Below are 22,613 nucleotides of genomic sequence, written 5' to 3' on the forward strand. Positions count from 1 at the left end.
AGTACATGGCACGGTTTATTCCATTGTCTTCGCAGATTCTTTATCCATTACAGCAAGTGGCAAAGCATGATCCATTGCAATGGGATGACAAGTGTGAAGAAGTGTTTCAAGAGGTGAAAGAGGTGTTAGGGGGGTTGTCAGCCATGCAGGCTCCTGATTGGGAGCAAGTGTTTTATGTAAATCCATCAGTAGGGGAGGATGCCATTGGAGCCATGCTATTGCAAAAGGGGAAGGGAAGCCATTATATGAGGCCAGTGTATTGTGCAAGCCGAGTGAAGTTGGTAGCGGAGAGAAAGTTCTCTGAAGTAGAGCTAGTGATGGCCAGTGTAATATTTGCTTGTCGATGATTTCGCCATTACTTGCTACCACGGCCTTTTGTTTTCTTGACAAGTTATGCCTTTTTGCCACAGTTAATTAATGGTACTAACATGTCAAATGTGGTGAAGAAATGGGTAATTGAGCTGCAAGAGTTTGAGTTCTCTTTTCTAGTGGAAGATAGTACAAGGGCTACCCTAGCTGATTTGTTGACCTACAAGGAGAATCCCCTTATTGTTAAGGAAGAGGTGGTGAGAAAGGTAGTTGAAGAAGTGACACAGATCAGCAATGCACATGTGTTGTTCTTTGATGGCTCATACAGAAAGAGCCATGATGCAGATTCAAGGGGTATAGCACTTTATGACCCAGAGGGGAAGCTAGTATGCAAGAGAGGGTTCAAATTGGATGCTCATAGTAACAATGAGGCTGAATATGCTACTCTGGAAGCCGGATTACACATTTGTTTGAAGCATGGGGTTCGAAGGTTGAGCATAAAAGGTGATTCCTTGTTAGTGGTGAAGCAAGTGCTGGGTGTGTGGAAGAGCAAGAACACCTCATTGAAGGAAATGTGCTTCAGAATTAAAGGCCTACTAAAAAAGTTTGAAGCATGGAGCATCAGACACATTGAACGTGCTCTAAATGGAGAGGCACATGAAGCAACTCAAAGCATGACTGGGGAGCTATTTGTGTTGAGGACCACTTTACCTCTTTATCATGGTCGAGAAAGTTTGGCTCAAGAAGAGGAGTTTTTGCTAACAGGAATTATTCCAAAGGAGATTCAGAAGTCTAAGAAGTATGGTTTTGTGCGTAGAGCATACAGGTACAAATTGATTGGTGATGTCTTATACATGAAAGGGGCTGATCTCGTGTTGAGACGTTTACCTTGGCGGGAGGAGCTTTACAGAGTGTTGGAAGAGAATCATGAAGGCGCATGTGGTGGCCATTTTGCTCTAAAGATCACCTTGCATAAGATTTTGCAAGAAGGGTATGTATGGCCTAGTTTGCACAAGGATGTTCACCATTGGTGTAGGTCTTGCAATAGGTGTCAAGCATTTGGGAAGAGAGTGTTGAAGCGAGAGCTACGAAAAACCATTATGGCGTTTGATGTGTTTGAAAAGTGGGGGATTGATGCAATAGGCCCGTTACCTATCACAAGCAGGGGCAAAAGCTATATTTTGACGGCAGTGGACTATCTTTCTGGGTGGGCAGAGGCTATAGCAGTAAAACAGATCACTGCAAAGGATGTGGCAAAATTTGTGTATGATGAAATATGTTGCAAGTTTGGGGTGCCACTGGAGATACTTTCAGATAAGGGGCCTGGCTTTAGAGCTAAACTGCTAGATTTTTTATGTGCAAAGATGAAGATTAGGCACCAGCATACCACTCCTTATTACCCACAGTGTAATGGCTTAAATGAAAGATTCAATGGTGAGTTGGTATAGATTCTTTCGAAAGTGACAAAGCACCAAGGAAAGAATTGGGATTTGGAATTGCCTAGTGCATTATGGGCTTACCGTACTTCGGTGAAGACAGGTATAGGGTTTACTCCATTTCATTTGGTGTATGGAAAAGAAGCACTATTGCCTGTGGAAGTAGAGTTGCCTGCGGTCAAGATGTTAGAGAAGTTGCTTGGGCCGCCTAGTGATGCATTCGAAGAGAGGCTCTTACAACTACAAGAGGTTCAGCTGGATAGGATGAGTGCATTGGAACATTATGGGCAGATGCAAGATAGGGCTTTGGCAAAGATAAATGAAAAGTTCAAAAGTAAGGGTATCAAGAAGCATGACTTGGTTTTGCGCTACAAGAGTGAGCTGGACAACACCTTCCAAAAGAAGTTTCAAATTAAGTGGGAAGGCCCTTTCAAGGTAGTGTAGTGTTTTCCAAATGGCACATATCAGCTGGCTAACCTGGATGGTGTTCTACATAAGTCAAGGGTAAATGGATTGTGTCTTAAATTGTATCATGCTAGATTGATGATGGTGGAGCAAGATGAACTGTCTGTGGAGCAAGCAATGTTGGTGAAGGATGAGGAGACCTGTGATGCGGTGAGTCTCATATCGTTGATGGGCAAATTATGTCAAGAGTTTTTTGGAGCAAGGGATTGCGCATATGTACATATACATGCATGGTGCATCAAATAAAGAATTGCCCATTTTTCAGAGCCAGGTGCTTACGTGGGGCCCACATGTGTACAGGTAGGACAGGGTGTACATAGTGCATTGATTATCACTATTACCAGTAGCACTGTGTTTTTTCTACAATAAGGAGGAGTTGGTAGCGCGTAAAACTTCTCGAGGAAGCTATCCGCGGGCCGACGACATGAGGTAAGCAGGTGCGTCAGATGGCATCTAGTGGCGTCAGGAGGACGAACGGGGTCAATATTTGCACGTGGATGAATACGGACACAACGTGGGTGTTTTCTTGTGAGAGTTATGCAGAAAGGTCATCATTAGGACCACTTTTTGGGGCCACTTCACGTGGTTGTGAGACGCATTATTGAAAAGAAATGAGTGCCAGGTGTGCGGATGATGCAAAAAGGTGACATCTATGCACTGCGAGGTCAGTTTTTGGCCTGTTCGGGGTCCGTTTGAGGTCATCTAAAAGGCCAAGGGTGCCCAACTAATAAAGCTAAGTGTGGGAACTGAAAAAATAGAGAGAAGACAAGAAAAAAACGTGGAGAAGAGAGGAGGAACAACTGCAGGTGTGTTTTTGGGGTTTTCGGAGCCTGTTTTGGCCGTAAACTGCTCATCCGAGGTCGGATTTGAGCACTTTGACATTGTAGACTGGGGTTTTGGGCCGTTCCAGACGCGATGGCGCTGTCCATTTTTCCAAATTACTCACTCTTTTTCTGCTGTGTTTCTGTGTAATCTTCTTCGGTGAGTGAAGCCTATGAATAACTTTGTGGTTGTATCTGGTGTATTTCTTCAATATTGTGTGAGCTATTTGCCCCATTGGTGTTGGCCCAAGCTCAATTGTATCTAAACATCAAAAATTCTCCTCTTTTGAGCTGAGTTTTTTGGGTGTGTGTGTGTGTGTGTGTGTGTGTGTGTGTGGAGTGGACAAGTGGATAGTCTCTCTCCTCTCACTCCAGAGGTGTGTTCCCTGTCTCGGCCAGGTGTGTTGTGTAAGCCGAGTGGTGCCCCATAGTGTGTGTGTGTATCATTCCAAGAGTGTGTGTCGGTTCCTTATAGAGGCGCTCTGTGTGTTTCCATCCCGCTCACAACGCCAAATACACAAGCCGTAGGTCAAATCCGGTTGCGTTTTTCTATGGAAAAACGCAAACGGACTTTGGAAATGGCTTCTATGCCTACCGAAACCATCCATAGTCCATTAGGTAGTCTTAAAGAAATGTCAAGAGCGCGTATGGCAAGCCGTAGGTCAAACGGATAGAAGAAATGGATAGCCGTTGGATGTTGAAGAAACTATGGAGCTAAAAGAGGCAAAGGGGTTTTGCCCACTACGTACCTGCATTGCCATGTACACTTGGGAATGCACTTATGTGTCTATCCATATAGGATTTGACCAATAAAGAAGATATTTTGACCCAGTGGTCCTGATGTCCGTACACCTCTAGACGGAGGTGTACAGAGATTGGGAAAGACTAGAGAATGCGAGGTAGTTTACATTGTGAGGAGTATATATATTAAAACAACATTCATAATCATTGTAGATGGCAACGTCATCAACTAACATGGAGGAAAAGATTGCATGCTCGTGCACGCTCTGCAAGTATCAAATCCTGCGCAAGAGTAGGATGTGTAATGAGCATGTGCACAAGTACGGAGAGTTTGCTAAAGAAACCGTATAGAATCTACGATACGACTCCTACAGAACGGGCATTGATTTTCGTGACATAGCACCTACATCTGAGAGAGAGAGAGAGAGAGAGAGAGAGAGAGAGAGAGAGAGAGAGAGAGAGAGAGAGAGAGAGAGAGAGAGAGAAAGGATTATGCGTGAAGGTCCGACCAATATAGAGCCAAGGATGGAAGCAGAAAAGTACTTACAGACAGAAGACGACGGAATGGAGGAGATGTTGGATGCCTTCTTCCAGACAAGCGAGGAGAACGCTAATGAAGCAGTACCAAAAGCCGTGCGCCTATCTCCTGAAGACATGTTGAGAAAGTTGTCACGTCAACCAATTTATGAAGGCGCCAAAATATCGACGCTTCGTACTTGTCTGGCGTTTTTGAATCTTCAGTCAGTGTACGGGTGGTCAGATGCAAGCGTCACTGCTTTGTTTAGGTACGTAATTTACAAAAGAGATTTTTCGATTGCAACGGTGACGTGCTTGGAGATATTTTTAATTTAATGTGGCTTAAACAGGTTGTTGCGGGACCAAGTTCTCCCGGCTGGCAATGAAATGCCCCCCTCCAGACCAGACGCAAACCAACTATTGACCTCAGTTGGCTTGGACTACAACAAGATTCATGCATGTCCAAATGATTGCATTCTTTTTCGTAATGAATTCGCAGATTGTCTGTCGTATCCTAAGTGCGGAGCAATGCGCTACAAACAAGATACAGTTGGCGAGACAGTGCCAGCTAAAGTGTTGTGGCATTTCCCTATTATTCCTAGGATAAAAAGCATGTTTCGTTGTGGTTCCATTGCAAAGTTGATGCAATGGAATTCTACGAATAGATCCACTAACGCAACATTTAGGGTGCCTGCTGATTCAAAGGTCTGGAGGCACATTGAAGATACCTGGCCACATTTTAAGAGTGAACCACACAATTTGCGTTTGGGCATGGCAATGGATGGAGTCAATCCATTTGGATTGAGAATCTTGTCATGGAGCACTTGGCCTCTGTGCCTCATCAATTACAACCTCCCACCATGGCTTGCCATCAAGAAGGGTCATTTGATATTAAGCTTGATTGTACCTGGTAAGTTCAAGGCAAAAAACATGGATGTTTATCTAGCTCCACTAGTTGACGAGCTCCAGGAGTTATGGCATGGGATCAACATAGCTGATGCGGTTGAACTAGTAGGACAACAACATGCAAGGATCCATGGACTTCTTATGTGGACTATGCATGATTGGCTAGGATACGGAGAAGCTTCTGGTAATGGCTCTTGATTTACAAAATTCTCGCTATTCGCAAGAACTTTGCCTTGGCCTGATTCATGCTTTAATATATGCAGGGCTAACAACTTCGGGATACAATGCATGTCCAATTTGCAGGCAGTCTTTGGATGTGCGCTATTCTGCCTCTCTTCGAAAGACAATTTATCAAGGCCACTACTGTTATCTTCCATATGGAAATCACTTCTGCGAAGGTCATCTTGGTCGCATCGAATGTCGTCCTATGCATGTACAAGAGTGGCGTCGCCGATGGGAGCAACATGAGAGGCAACCTGTTCCAGGAATGAAACGTTTGTCCATTCTCCATTCGTTGCTGTACTGGGGTGATCTACTAATTAACCATTTGCTGGATCCAATGCATATATTCAAGAATGTGGGAGAGCTTCTCTGAATGACAATCATGGGAATGAAAGACAATCGAGCTTCACGAGATGATTTGCAGTCAGTTAGAAAGATGCCAGAGCTGTGGCCTTTCACCAATGCAGCTGTCCAAACAAAACTTCCAAGAGCGCCATGGGTATTGCTAAAAAACGAAGAACGACAAGTTAAAAGGGTGATTTCAGAGTTCAGGACGCCAACAGGATATATGCGATGTCTAAAGACAGCATTCACCCGTGACGATCAACTGTCAGGACTGAAATCGCACGACTAGCATAAGTTCTTGCAATTCATTCTTCCAATTGCGATCAAGGGATGTTTAACGGAGGAAGTGCGGACCTGCATATACAAGATTTCAGAGCTAGTGCGGTGGATCTCTTCCAAGGAGATATAGGAGGAATGTATTGCAGTCGCAAGGGCTTACTCTATTGAGGCAGTTTGCATGATTGAGAAGTATCTACCCACGACCTGCCTAGCTATCCAAATGCACTTGCTCGTCCATGTAGTAGATGAGGTTGCAGTGGCAGGTACAGTCCACAGCCATTGGATGTTCTTTCTAGAGCGGTTCATGAAAACACTTAAAGGTTTTGTTCGCCAAAAAGTGCGTCCAGAGGGGAGCATGGTAGAAGGATGGCTGGTGCAAGAGTCTCTTGTATTGACGACTGAATTTCTATCCGTTTCTGACCCAGAAATGCCTCGACTGTGGAGCGATGAGGAGGATGCAAGACTGGTGGGAGAGGAGCCGCAACGGCAAGGGGTGCCGAAGAAAATGAACGACGCCATGCGAGAAAAGATCATGAAGTTCTGTATACTAAATTCAACGCCGATGCAAAAATGGCTTGAAAGGTACGAAGAAGAGAAAGAGAGACGCAATAGGGAGCGACAGGATTTCAGGCGAAGCCGAACGACTAGAGGTTTACCCTTGCCAGACTATCTCGCTCCTCTACCTGAATTCCCTACAATGGCATGGTTGGACAAGACAGTGAGAGCAGCTCGATAGATCGGAGAACCCATATCTCTAGAAGAGGAAGAGCTGGCTATTGGATGTGACTGGAAGTATCATACATACATGGCACTGTGGTCGCATGGAAAGCATTTTAGAACACAAAAAATTGACAGCAGAAGCAACACGTTTGACAATGGGATAATGGTTAGTTTCATGCAAAAGAGCAGGGCTAGTGCCAGAGACACGAATGAGAGCACTAGCAACCTAGATTACTGTGGTCTGGTGTCAGATATCCTGAAAGTAAGCTTCAAGTGGTTTGAGATGTTTTTGTTGGATGTGAAGTGGTTCAAGGTGATTACTTCTGGTCGCAATGCAACGGTACGCAGAGATGGAAACAAACTTGTGCAAATAGATTCTATAAAGGTTTGGACAGATGCGAGCAACACATTTGCTCTCCCCAAACATTGAGAGCAAGTGGTCTTTGTACCGGACCCTCGAGAGCGACAATGGTGGTTTGTGGTTCAGGTTGCTCCAAGAAATAAACAAGTATTTGAAGGGCAAGATCTCTTGGAGGAAAGTGAGTTAGACGACGTCCATACTACTGTGACATTAGATGAGATGGACAAAGGTATGGCAGAGGAAGCTGACAGATATACGAGGGATGACGCAGACGAGCCAGAATTGACACTTGTAGATGAAGATGCAATGGATGAAGACAATCTGCCAAAACGATTTGGGGTAGAGTTATGTTTTCAATTAGAGATAGACGATGAAACGGTGCAAGATCTTATCGATGATGCCTCACTCGTCGAGGCCTAGGCCTGTAAGTGTTTGTGTGAAGACGTTGATTTAAAATTAAGCTTAAAGTTAATTTAACAACTGTGTTCTGATGCTTTATTTTACTTTCTTTGTGCAGGACTTTAGTATGGCAGACCAGTTTCGAGATCCTGCTTCTATGAGTGCAGATGCATTCATGGGATTCGTTACACGGATGACGCCTGCTCAAATGGCAGAGGCTTCTCAGTACTAGGTAGCTAGAGGCATGGATACTACGCCTCCGGGCTTCACACCCGAGGGTCAAACGCTTAGGGGGGGGACACCTATGTGGGGGGGGGGGGGGGGGGGGGGGGGGGGACGCCTATGGGTACGACGCCTGCTTCTCCCATCACGGCCGCTTCGACACCTAGAGGTGGGGCAGAGGCGGGTATGTCCTCATCTCCACAGCACAGGTGCACTCGCCGATCTTGGCGATCGTCAAGTGGAGGTGGTGGTTGCTGTGGAGGAGGGTCCACAGATGCTTCGACCCCTCCTCGCTCACGACCCCTGTCCTACCCAAGCACACCTCTCGACACACCTCTTGGCACACCTCGGACACCTTGGGGGGCACACGATCCTAGTGCCTCCAAGATCTATACTGTACGGCTAGATGGTTCTATTGACATGGATAGAGTTGGGACTGGGATGAGATAGCGGATTTGCCAGCTCGCGGAGCTACAGTTTTTGACCAACATTCTGACGTCTTGGGATCAGCAAGAAAAGGACAAAGTCACTTACATAGTGAAGACCATCCTGAGAGAGTACCAGCCTGCTCCAGGTTCTGACATTATTCCGAGGAGGTGGATCAAGGGTGTTGCACGGGACACCGTGAAACATCCACGAGATGCAGCTCGGAAGGCTTTCAGGACCGGCTCGCTAAAGCCTTCGGGCATCCCACACGAGACGTGGCTGCAGATCAGGGAGGATGAGCAGACAGCGGCCACGCGGTTCAGATATCAGTGTGAGGACGTGCAGATACGACAGACGACCAGGGGGACATCTCATCTTGGCAGCAGAGGCTTCGACACCTTTCGCTATGAGTTTGTGAGTTTCTAATCCAATCTTAACTATGGCATTTTTTAAAACGCGATGAATCATGTATTATTATTACTCTGATTTTTGTATAAACGCAGAATCTTGTGATGCATCGAGCCCCGACACGTTAGGAGGAGTCAGATGGATATCGCAGAGGTATCTATGAAGTATTGAATGATCTTGATGCTTCAGGAGAGCCCGTAGACTGGGCGGCCTTACAGTCTCGCTGATCACTTGAGGTGAGACGTTAATATGTGTGAGTTGATTTAATTAAGTAAGTATATGTGAATTAATATCAATACTAATTTTGTGAGTTGTCCTATGTGCAGGTTGCGACGCCTAGTCATCAGTGGACCGGATTTCATATATATGCTTTATGAGACACAGACACGCTTCTGTGTCTCCTTTTGTATAGACATATATCTATGGTTATGATTATTGTTCAGACAGTTATTGTTTTCTTGACCCTCATGGTTATTGTCATTGTCATTGTATAGACATGGTTATTTCTCCTATTCTTGTATAGACATATATAGTTATGGTTCACGTTTTGTTTATGGTTATGTTTAACTTTCTGGTTATGCTTATGGTTATTGTTAATTTTTTTTCTGGTTATGATCAAAGTGGTTATATTGGTCGGTTATGGTTTTAAGTTATGGTTATGCCTTTAAGTTATGGTTATGGTTCGTTATGGTCATTGACCTTAAATCTCATGTGAGATCCTACATGGATAGCATGTAGGAGGCGTATACATGATTTTTTTTTTGAAAAGTTTATGTAAAAACGAAGGGAACTCTGCTGAAATTTTTGCGGGAGCACGGTTGATTTTGGTGCTGCTCGCTTTCTTGGCAGAGGACAGGAAGTCTGGCTATGGTGGCTGTGTCCATCTTTTCACTGGGCACAGGCCAGGCTACGTGCCCTCTGCCCAAGAATTTTTTTTTCTATTATGGTCGTCGATATCTGCGTCTCTATTTACGTCGATATCGGCGTCACAAATAAAGCCTTTCCACACAGATATCGACGCAAATAGTGACAGGTTCACAGGGACGTCTATATCAACGCAGATATCGACGCGGTGCGTCGATGAAAGCTTTTTTTGTTTTAGTGAATGTAATAATACTCAATATTAAGTTATGTGAACATTCAAAGAGAAGAATGTTCCACAGAATATTACCAATTCCATCAACAGGAGATCCAAAGATGTCTTCCATTGGATCTTTCTCTGCAATTACATGGAGAAAAGAAACAAAATGGTGAAGAAATGAATCTATAATCAGCTTCATATCATAAGGTATAAAAACATTGATTACCTGTACCAACATGCTCATCATGTTTGCCTCTCCTGGTGCCAGCAGCTTCAAAGCATCGTTTAAAGGTTCCTCACATCCATGAAATAGACACTGGCCAGTAGACTTACAGGCAGTTACAAAACAAAGTGGGTGATATGGATGTTGACACCGAAGCATGTAGACACCGGTAACAATAGTCTGCATGATAGACATCCCACAAGCAACACAATCACCTGACTGCACACAGTTATTGTCCGATCCCAAATGAACAGGCGGCCTGACAGGAAGAATAGGCATTCTTGACTTGAACAAATTAATAATCGTTTCCACAAATCAAAGATGCCCTGTCGCCACTTCTACTTCCCATAACAAAGTGTCATGCCGACCCTGTAAAAAAATAGCACTGCGTACTTTATAAAACAGTATAAGTGTTTGTGCATTACTTTCAAGAGTCTTTATCACTTTATGTGGTACCACTTAAGAGTGTTATATAAACACATTTAAGTGGTCTTTTACCATATAAAATGGTCTCTAACCATTTTTTTTCTAATTAGAGTTTAACCACTTGTAAGTAATATCAACTACTACTAGGTGAATCAATCAAGCTTACATACCTGTAACTGTGTTGCCTCTTCACCTAGGTTATCGAGATTGCGCACTTCAATATCAAGTCCCATGTCTTTGAGAGCCTCCTTTCTGATTTGAATCAAGATCTCAAGCTTTGCCATTGCTTCCTCGTTTGGTACAAGACTAGCCTTATGCAACTTGAGTTCCTCCATATCCTTGTTCAGTCTCTCTACGATCTTGGTGGTGCCTCGCATCAAACCAACCTGCTCATCTCTCTTTGTCTTTGATTGATCTAAAGCAATTTTTATTGCTTCGAGACACTGTTGCTTCTCTTTTAACTTTTCAGCAGCATTAGCCTTCATGTTAGAAATAGCTGCTACATCAGCCGTTGATGCAAAAAATAGCCTTCATGTTAGAAATAGCTGCTACATCATCCATTGACGCAGAAAATGTAGTCGAGGAAACATTTGACATTCCAAATGTTCCTATCAAGCCAAAGTCCCGCTTCTTTAGAAATTCCTCCTTAGCCTGCCCTGAAAATTGATGTCCTCCTGAGTATGTCTGTCTGTCAAAGCGTGCGCCAGTACTGTCAGTGTATTAGCCGTATTTTCTGCATTAAATTTCCACTCGCTTCCAAGACATGGACCGTTTGTGGACCTCCATTTCTCCAATTTCCTATTTAAAGTTTTCTGTTGGTGTAACATTTTGATAACACCTTCAGCATACACAGCCCATGTAACTTAACCTTCAGAATCTTCAGCTCCCTTGCACTTCTGCCACGTAAATCCATGTGCAAAATGCACGCCTACCTCGTTGTTTGGGGGAGCTCCATGATATACTTTGTGGTATAGCAGGAGACATTCTTCATACATTTCAGGCCTCAGCCCCTTTAAATGCATCTTCTCCTTTTGGTGGCACTTGTAAAGCCATACCCTAAGCCACTCCTCATCTCAGAAATCATCATCACATAGGAGCTTCGGATCCTGGCTAACCAAGCATAGCCCATATTCGGTATGAAAATCTTCCTTGGTGAAGAAAAATTGTGTTTGAGTGGGTAAGGCCACTCGTGGTACTGTTCACCTCCCTATAAAAACATATATGAATGCATGTTAGTATGTAATGAGCCATAATTAAACTTGTTTTATCAACAATAAGAAGTGGTTGAAATGATTTCTGCACCATTCTTAGTGGTACTGCAAAATTTTTAAGTGGTGGTGAACCACTAAATGGTTCTCAACCACTTAAAACTGGTTAGGTAACACTAAAAAGTCCTGCTACACCACTATTTGCTGGTGATACATCACCTTTTGGTGTTTCTTCACCACTTTAAAGTGGTGCTCTAGCACATAAAAGTGGGTTGAACCACTGTTCAGTTGTGCTACACCGATGTGAATTGTTGTACACAACTTAAAACTGGTGCTACACCAATAGAATGTGGTATCTCCTTGTAAAGCTTCATCACTTAAAAAGCACTTAACCACCACTTTTAGCAAAGATGCAGAACTAAAGATTATTGCACTTTTGTAAAGCATCACTAAAAAGTGGTTCTACAGCATTGGACGTGGTTGACCATCACGCGCCACCACTTATACCAAATACCGTTCAGGTTAAGAAGCACCACTTTTTAGTGGTTCTACACACCTTTAAGGTACCGCATAACGTTCTAGTTAAGAAGCACCACTTTATAGTTGTGTTCACCACTTTATAGTGATGTTGACCACTTTATAGTGGTCTTCACCACTATAAACACCACTTAAATGTGATTTGAACCACAAAAAGTGGTGAACACCACTTTATTGGTGTTTACCACTTTATACCAAATAACGTTCAGGTTAAGAAGCACCACTTTATAGTTGTGTTCACCACTTTATAGTGATGTTGACCACTTTATAGTGATGTTGGCCACTTTATAGTGGTCTTCACAACTACAAAGTGGTGCTTCTTAACTAGAACGTTATTCGGTACCTTAAAAGTGTGTAGAACCATTGAAAAGTGGTGCACCATTGTGATGCTTTGCTTAAAAGTGATGCTTCACCACAAAATAGTTAGGGTTTTCCACTGGAAAGTGATGCACCCATTGTATCGCTAGTTTTTACTAGAGGCTTACCTCTTTTTAGTGCTTCCCAACACTTTAAAGTGGCCCAGTATCACTTTTAAGAGATGGTGCACCATATCACCATAACTATGTAGTGATGCAACCATGGTTTCTGCCCAACTTTAAAGGGTGTTGCATGTGCACCACTTCAACACAGCCTATCAGTGGTGTTGTACCCATAAAAAGTGGGGTTCAGTACCCACTTGATATTTACTAGTGGTGTGCACACTACGTTTTCCTAATAAAGCAACACTTTAATTGAATCCATGGGGGAAATATCTGCATCTAACCTTATGAACATTTTGCTTTTTAGGTGTACCCTTGGGGGACTCGAAAGTTCTTTTTGTAGCATGCATGTGCAAAAAATTCAGAAACTTTACAAGACATAAAACCAATTTTAGAAATGCATGCATGATGCATCTAACCTGTTTTGATAGGCGACTCCTGCGTAAAGCTCTTTCCCTTCCTAGGTGTACCCTTGTCAAAGTCTGAAGGTCCTTTTGTGGCCTGGTTCTTCATCCTGAAAAAATCACAAATGCCACACAGATACAACATCAATATTTAAATGCATTCATGCTTGAACCTGCATGATGCATTCGTATAAGCATGCACACACAGTTGATAAAATCTGCATTCATGCTTCAAGCTGCATGATGCATTTTTATAAATCATTCACAAGGGTGATCAATTAGATGTGCACAATGCATATACATTCTAGAAATAAATTCTAAACTCACACATGCATCAGTAATAGTTACAATCCATGATTATCTTGCCACACATTCTTTTTTTTTTTTTTGCAATACGCACCCACCCATTCACTTTAACCACTAGGCCAAGCCCCCTTTGGTTATCTTGCCACACATTCAGAGACAAGCATACAGCGCTTCTACATCTGCATGAAGCATGTTAAAACATGGAGAAATGCTACCTAGGAAAACCAGTCACATTCAAATTCAACCAACATTCGAGATAGAATGCTTCAAGCTACATGATGCCACATACCTGTTGCTGCAGGGGATTTGTAATGAAGTTGATGACTAGCCTAGCAAAAAGTCCTCCTCCTGAATTTGCTTGTTGTTGTTCTAGCAGAGAAACACAAAGGAGGGAGGAAAGAGGGAATCAGAAACCTGAATGGCGCGGGCGAGACAGAGAGAGGAGGGAGGAATGAGCGAGACAGAGTGGGAGGGACGAGACTCGAGAGAATATTTGCATTAAGTGCTTGAAAGTACCTTGAGGTGATCATTAACCAGTAAGCGCTTTCACTTAGTACACGTCAAATTTTAACCCTTTTTTTTCCATAAATTTTGAATTTAATCCCACTGTTTCGAACGCCTACACCACCCATTTTCTCAACCCCAAAAACCATATACTATATAGTGGCAAAAGCGGTCCACCTATACATGCTTTCACCCATGCGGGTTTCTATATTCTTGGGCGGTTTGCAGATTCTTGGACTCCATCAATATGAGTGATCATGGCAGCAATAGTGGAAGGAGCATACCTAGAGTGGAAGCAATGACGATTAAACACAATTTAAATTTCTCAAGTATAGCATATAGAGAGGAATGGACAAAAGGCCACGTGAATACAATATATATTATAAAACGGAGAAAAATTGTTCAAATACAATGTTTATGAGTTTAAGAGGTCTCTCTCTCATCCTCGCATAGCTCAACATAACTCCCTATGTCTATATAGAGATCTCCGTTTAGGCAGATGTCCTCCGTTTCATTTTGTAGATCCTCTGCATGCACCCCATAGAGAGTAGCAGCTTGATGCTCGTCTATCACCACCTCAACGGCTTCCGACTGAGCATCTTCTCCAATTTCCTCCATTGATGCCGTTGTGATTGGCACATGGTAGCCCTCATACATCCGTGCACTAGGAGGGGCTACCTCTACGACGTACCACCAGTTTGATGGAGACTTTGTAGGATGAAATATTACCTGTCAGAGCCATATAACTTACATGAGAGCTTCCAAGCACATAACTTCTAAAATTGGATGTTAAATAATTACAGACTTACTTGTTCACAATGCTCGGGTAGTACAAAAGTGTCTCTTAGGTTGGTCCATTTTTCAGTTGAATCCACCTCAAGGAAACCAGACTCTCCTCTACGCGCACAGTAGCCTTGCAACCCTCCATGTTACGAGACTGGGCACCCTCCTGTTGTAGTGGTTAGCTGCAATTGGGATAGCTAGCGTAATGGTTAATTATGTGTTGTCTATTTATTTTACTAATTGAGTTGATGATGATTTTGTAGAGTGGAATGTAGGAAGTTGATGAAGAGGCGCCGACAATTACTCTTGGCCAATTAATATTTGCACAATATCTTAGAACATCATTTCAATAAGCCACTATGGCTCTGTAAATAGTTGTAGTGAAATCCCCTTATGGGTCATGCAAGAACTAATGAGCTTCACTCATTTACAAAAGTGAAGTGGTTGTTAAAAGAGGGGCCTCAATTTTTGGCACCTTAAACTCAAAAATAATATATTAAATACCAACTCCACAAGAGAGGTGCCGTGGAGTTTGGGGCTAGATTTAGGCTTTTCTCTTGCAGATTCTCTTCTCTACTCTCTTATGCTATGGTTATTTGTTGTGTACTCTCTAATCTAGTCTTCATCTCTTACACATCTCTTACACTCTCTTACAAGCATGTCTATGTCAATTCTATGTTTACTGTGTAGGTGTGTGTCATAGTCTAGGTGAGTGTGTGTGCTTGGAAATTGGAAGATGAGGTGGACAGGTGGATGGTGATTTCTTGGAAGCTTGTGTGGATAGTTTAAGCGGTTGATCTCCCCCTCTTCTCCCAGTAGTGGTATCAAAGCCTCAGATTCGAGGATAAATCGGCACCAGATTTCAATCTTAAGAAGGAGTTTCTCTGATTGGCACCAGATTTCAATATTAAGAGGATTTCCCCCATTTATGTTAGGAGACTGGGCACCCTCCTATTGTAGTGGTTAGCTACACTTGGGATAGCTGGCGTAATGGTTAATTATGTGCTGTCTATTTATTTTACTAATTGAGTTGATGATGATTTTGTAGAGTGGAATGTGGGAAGTTGATGAAGAGGCGATGACAATTACTCTTGGCCAATTTATATTTGCACAGTATCTTAGAACACCATTTCAATAAGCCACTAAGGATCTGTAAATAGTTCTAGTGGGAACTCCCCTTATGGGTCATGCAAGAACTAATGAGCTTCACTCATTTACAAAAGTGAAGTGGTTGTAAAAAGAGGGGCCTCAATTTTCGGCACCTTAAACTCAAAAATAATATATTAAATACCAACTCCACAAGAGAGGTGCCATGGAGTTTGGGGCTAGATTTAGGCCTTTCTCTTGTAGATTCTCTTCTCTACTCTCTTATGCTATGGTTATTTGCTATGTACTCTCTAATCTAGTCTCCATCTCTTACACATCTCTTAGACTCTCTTACAAGTATGTCTATGTCAATTCTATGTTTACTGTGTACGTGTGTGTCATAGTCTAGGTGAGTGTGTGTGCTTGGAAATTGGAAGAAGAGGTGGACAGGTGGATGGTGATTTCTTGGAAGCTTGTGTGGATAGTTTAAGCGGTTGATCTCCCCCTCTTCTCCCAGTAGTGGTATCAGAGCCTCAGGTTCGAGGATAAATCGGCACCAGATTTCAATCTTAAGAAGGAGTTTCTCTGATTGGCACCAGATTTCAATATTAAGAGGATTTCCCCCATTTATGTTAGGAGATTGGGCACCCTCCTATTGTAGTGGTTAGCTACAATTGGGATAGCTGGCGTAATGGTTAATTATGTGTTGTCTATTTATTTTACTAATTGAGTTGATGATGATTTTGTAGAGTGGAATGTGGGAAGTTGATGAAGAGGCGATGACAATTACTCTTGGCCAATTTATATTTTCACAGTATCTTAGAACATCATTTCAATAAGCCACTAAGGATCTGTAAATAGTTCTAGTGGGAACTCCCCTTATGGGTCATGCAAGAACTAATGAGCTTCACTCATTTACAAAAGTGAAGTGGTTGTAAAAAGAGGGGCCTCAATTTTCGGCACCTTAAACTCAAAAATAATATATTAAATACCAACTCCACAAGAGAGGTGCCATGGAGTTTGGGGCTAGATTTAGGCCTTTCTCTTGCAGATTCTCTTCTCTACTCTCTTATGCTATGGTTATTTGCTATGTACTCTCTAATTTAGTCTCCATCTCTTACACATCTCTTAGACTCTCTTACAAGCATGTCTATGTCAATTCTATGTTTACTGTGTACGTGTGTGTCATAGTCTAGGTGAGTGTGTGTGCTTGGAAATTGGAAGAAGAGGTGGACAGGTTGATGGTGATTGCTTGGAGGCTTGTGTGAATAGTTTAAGCGGTCGATCTCCCCCTCTTCTCCCAACACTCCATGTTTTTTATCTCTCTCTCTCTCTCTCTCTCTCTCTCTCTCTCTCTCTCTCTCTCTCTCTCTCTCTCTCTCTCTCTCTTTGTTCGCACTGTAAACTACCTCACATTCTCTAGTCATGCCCGATCCCCGCACACCTTGATCTAGAGGTGCACGGAGATCAGAACCACCGGGTTATAATCTCATCTTTATTGGTCAATGCCTATATTTGTGGGTACGAGAAATCTACACACCCATGTCTACATGACAGTGCATGTAGTGGACAAAACCCCTTTGCCTCTTCTCTAGCTGTAGCAATTCACAGCATCTTAACATCTCTTCACAACAGATCCTTGTTCGAGGGATTACTTAGCACATTATATGTTGGCCTCCAATCTAAATATCATGCCGTTGAAAGCTTTCCAACTTAAGGTCGCATCCATAGAGAGAAAGAGAGGGATCACCGTTCGCCTAACTCTAATGTATTTTCGTAATTCCAAAGGTAGACTTCAATATAAAAACTAAATCCAAAATCTAATCTTAAATATAACCTAATTGAACATCTGGTAATTGAACATGGTTAGTGGGTGAGTTAATAGGTGTCAGATTCTGATGGGAATATACATATTGTTGTGTATCTAGTGTTTGCTCTTGGGACAAAGCCTCCATTAACATGCCCTAAAATCTAACCTAAATCCAATCTTAAATCTAGCATAAATCTAGATCTAATCTAATCTTAAACTCAACATAAACCTAAGTTTAATCTAATCATAAATCTAACTTAAATCTAAATCTAATCTAATCTTAAATCTAACCTAGCTAATCTTAAATCTTGTCTTAATCTTAAATTTAACATAGATCTAAATCTAATCTAATCTTAAACTCAACATGAACCTAAATCTAATCTAATCTTAAATCCTAAACCTAAATGTAATCTAACTTAAATTTAACATAGCTAACCTTAAATCTTGTCCTAATTTTAAATTTAAAGTAAATCTAAATCTAACTTAATCTTAAGCTCAACATAAACTTAAATTTAAATGTAATCTAACATAATCTTAAATCTAATATAAATATTAACCTAATTTTAAATTCAGTATAAATTTTAAATATAAGTTAAATGTAATCTAACTTAATCTTATATTTTAATCTAACCTAATCTTAAATGTAATTTTAAATCTAACCCAACCCTAAATCTTATTATTACATTTCATTTCAAAAAAATTCTACTTTTCTCTCTCTCTCTCTCTCTCTCTCTCTCTCTCTCTCTCTTTGTTTTTTCCCCTTACCTCTCTCTTTTCGTCTTCTCTCCCACTCACTCTCTTTGGTTTCTCTCTCTCTCTCTCTCTCTCTCTCTCTCTCTCTCTCTCTCTCTTTTATATATCTCTTTGTCTCTCTCTCATTCTCTCTCTCTCCCTCTTTTATATATCTCTCATTCTCTCTCCTTACTTTCTCTCTCTCTCTCTCTCAATGTGTGTGTGTATGCATTCTTTGTTTATGCATGTGTATGTGTTTGTTGTTAATTATGCATGTGTGTACTCTCTCTCTCTCTCTCTCTCTCTCTCTCACACACACACACACACACACACAAAGACACAATATGTGTGTGTCTTTGTGAGAGAGAGAGAGAGAGAGAGAGAGAGAGGGAAAGAGGGGAAGGGAACATGAGAGAGAGGAGAGGGAAGGAGCATACTTGGCTCTCCTTCCTCTCCTTGCGTGTGTGTGGGTGTGTGAGTGTGTGGAAGAGACAGAGGGACTAGGGGGAGCGTGAGTTTACCTGTTTTGCTAGAGCACAGAAACCCAGATCTGAAATCTGAGTTTTTGGTGCTCTCGGTTTATTTTTTACTCTGTCGGTGTCGCTATGGGCATCGCTATGCAACAAAGAAAATAACGATGCCCATAACGACGTCGTAGATTTTCACTTTTGAGCGCCGTACTACGAGCGTTGCTAATGTGAAGTACCTCTTGTAGTGAAACGGAACCTCCTTTTAATGAGATTTTAATGGTAATAGTAACAAATCAATCAAGTTGAGAGGATAACATTAAGCTTGATCTATGATCAAAGGATTCCTATTGCTAGCATTATATCATAAGTATGTCAAGTAGACCATGGTAGAATTTCAAATAAGTTAGGCAACAAGACTTCATCCAACGTATAGTTTAGGGAAAGTATTGTGACAAGGCCTTAAAAGGCCAAGTTAATGTAAAGAGTTGTGAAGGGACGCAAGCTTTTTGCACCCCGTCAAGAGAATGTGTGTGTGTGTGTGTGTGTGTGTGATACATAGATAGATAGATTGTATTATTGTCCAACGAAGGTCATATATGGACTATGGGACCAAACAAAAAACATTACAATAGATTGAGCTATCATATACATCTCAGTTAAGAACTGAGGGTCCAACGAGGGATTATATTAAAAAACGAACAAGAACGAACCTAAAAGGGAAAAGTGAAAAGTTGGTTTTCCTTGTGAAGTCTCTCGAACTCATCCTTAAGAAGGTGAGCATTGCTATCGAGTGTAGGGGGTGATGCCACGACCCTTGCAAAAGTAGGCTTGCTTCGAGAAGAGGCTCAAGTAGCCATGGACATGGCTCACCCCAAGACTGGACTCTTTGCTAGTCTTGTTGGACCTGAGACCTCTTTTGATAAAACGTAGATAAAAGGTGACCGAGAGCTTATGGGAACCACCCCTAGTTTCCAAATTGTGTGCTTCCCTGTAAATTGTCTGCTTGCTAGACACGGGCCTGTATGGTGCAGTGCTGTTGAGCGTGGGTAGGGCAGCCTAGTATAGATGGTGTGCGGCTTGCTAAGTTCGGCCATTACTAGATGATGGACAGAGCTCATAGGTAATGCCCCCTCCCACCGGGAAGCCCTCGCTCGATGGGGGGCTATGGAGGTTGCGCGCATGCGCGCGTGCACGAGAGAGAGAGAGAGAGAGAGAGAGAGAGAGAGAGAGAGAGAGAGAGAGAGAGAGAGAGAATATACCATGCTTGGGATTCTACCTTCTTGAGTAATGGAAACATTTGTAACTTTGTCCCTTCATAGGCAAGATAATCTATTTTGTCTAAGAACTCCTACTAAGGTATCCTTGCCCAACTTACCAATGAAAGTGGGAACAACTTCCTTGTAAGTTCAATGTTTTAAACTAGCTTTCCCTTTTTTTCCTCTAAAAATAAGAAAAAGATGATGAAGAAATTGGATCACCATTGCAAGATAAATATAGTCACATCAAAGGAGGCATCATGGGTTACAAAGTGTATATTGAAAAGTCTATTAGAGTCAATCACTTTTGCTAGGCATAATCAATAGTTGATAAAACATCTTTCGATCACCCTGACTGCTAAACAATTTTAGGTGCAAACGGTTACTCAAGGTAAATGGATCATTATTTCAAACCATAATCTATACACTAGAGGGTATTGCGAGTCACATATGCTGCTTCATTGGCTATTGGTCGTGGTGTATAGACTACTAGTGCATGTTTCACGGACAGGAAGAATGTAGGAAGAGTGTAGAATTCACTTGTCTGAGTGGCTTTCCCCATTGCATATAGTAGTAGCATGTCTTCTTACAGGATGCTGCATCTCACATGAGAGAGCATCTTGGAGGATTAGAAGCACCCACTCTGAGAAGGTTCTTGCTGAAGCTTAAACCAACTGACATCATTGATCTCATGCAAATGTCAAAATGAGAAGATAATATATTGGCATTCCTTTAGTTTGAGATGAATCATTGACCTTGTCATGTGGCTTCTAATGACATCCTTAGCAACACCTAATTTCATGCTTAGTTTCTTCACACTTTTGCTTGTATTGAGATAAATTAAATGGTTTTATGAGTTTTCAAATTTGACTACTTTTGTTTTTCTAAAAATTTAATGGCCAAGGTCTCCATACTGGGCAAATAACAATGAGGGGATACTTAATGAAAAAGAACCTATGGTTAGTACTAAGGGCTTCCCTAACTAAACAATAGTAGTCCAATTTGAAAACTCATAAAATCATCCATCAACGTGCAGCTCCCTTCTTCTTTGGGTTTGTGAACATAAGATCTTTGTAAAAGCCCTCCTCTATGGGGACACCCAATGAGGCCAAGAAATCAAAGCTAGTACAGGGTGACCTCTACACTTCCTGGATTTCTATGCCTCATGTGTAGGGCATCTTTGCCTCGTTGATAGGAGACACCAACTAGTAGGGTTGGGTCTAGGATGGAAAAATATACGTTGTATATTCGCGGCATGCGTTTCAAAGGGACCATCACATTATGAGAGAGAGAGAGAGAGAGAGAGAGAGAGAGAGAGAGAGACAGAGATAGCATTATTTATGGCTAAAAATGGTCACATGCAGCCAAATAGCTTCCCAACATTTCACTCATAGTGGCCACTAGGCACTTTACAAAAGAGAGACCTTGGGGCATGAATAACAAGGGGACATGAACTAAAAGACATGGAATGAAAAGGCGTTTTACTCCCCTCATGTGGAAACTTGCTTCCTTGTAGTATCGGCTTGTCGATGGTCGGAGGATCTTTTTCCCTTGCCACCTCTAGCTTGGAAAGTAAAAGGCAAAAGAGAGTGGAAACACTATAAGATTATTTACATAAGAGAGCGGAGACACTATAAGATTATTTACATCTGTGCTAATAACAACAATGATCAAGAGAGAGAAAAATATGCAAGGCATAGAGCTTTGAAACCTTCTATTTATCCTATAACTTAGAGAAGACCACCATGTTGGGGGAAGACGAGGGAAATCAAGGGTGCAATGGTTGCGTAGCAAGGCCCATATGGTGCATGGATGTGGGACTCTTCATTAGCAGGTTAGGATGGAGCTATAAGCTAGTGTCCCAAGACAAATGGTTGGTATAGTACTATCTGTCAGATGTGTATGATGATCATGGATAATGTGCTTCTTGAGCTAAAGTTGATTCTACCAATATATGGATGTAGTGCTATAGTGGAACCTTCCTCTAAATTAACAAATGTAGTCCTTGCTATGAGTAGACTTTCACAAATGCTCCAAAGCATCATCTATTGTATCTTCGTATTTTTCTTCATGGTCCACATCATGAGAACTTTGTGTTACATCATAAACAACAACCAAATTTCTCATAACTAAAAGTCCATGCATCTCATTGTTATGTACGCATAAAATGCTTTGGATAGCTAGTGAGTTTCAATCATCCATCTATGTGTGTGTTGCATTCTATGGTATTGCCCTCAAATATTACGTGTTGGGTTGTCATGTCAGGTGCTCAGGTAATATAGGTGTCTTCCCCCATTTGTGTGTAACAATGGTTTCCTTGAGGGGAGGATGTTTAGAATTAGGATTGTAGCTAATGGTGATTATGATAATTAAAGCAAACCCATGTGTTATTGATACACCTCTTTCCAACCACCTTATTTCCTCGTGGCAGGAGTCCACCACAATTGATGAAAATGCTTCTAGCCCTACTAAGGGTGGACATAATAGCTAGAGAGAAGTAGTATTGTACAATTACTCATGGATTTAACATACAATAAGCAATAGATGATGCTTGGAGCTGATCATAGTCAGTTTTTATTCATTGTTTGGAAGTCGAATATGGATTCCGTGCTTACTGAATCGATGTCTAGGGTTTAATATGGTAAGAATCATGAAAGCAATGAACTATTTTCACTCACTTGGAATCACGACCAATCTAGCATTGCTTGTACACTCTAAGCCAATGTTGAGTA

The sequence above is a fragment of the Adiantum capillus-veneris genome, chromosome 24, assembly GCF_014529385.1.
Source record: "Adiantum capillus-veneris isolate H3 chromosome 24, ASM1452938v2, whole genome shotgun sequence".
In the NCBI taxonomy this organism is placed as follows: Eukaryota; Viridiplantae; Streptophyta; class Polypodiopsida; order Polypodiales; family Pteridaceae; genus Adiantum; species Adiantum capillus-veneris.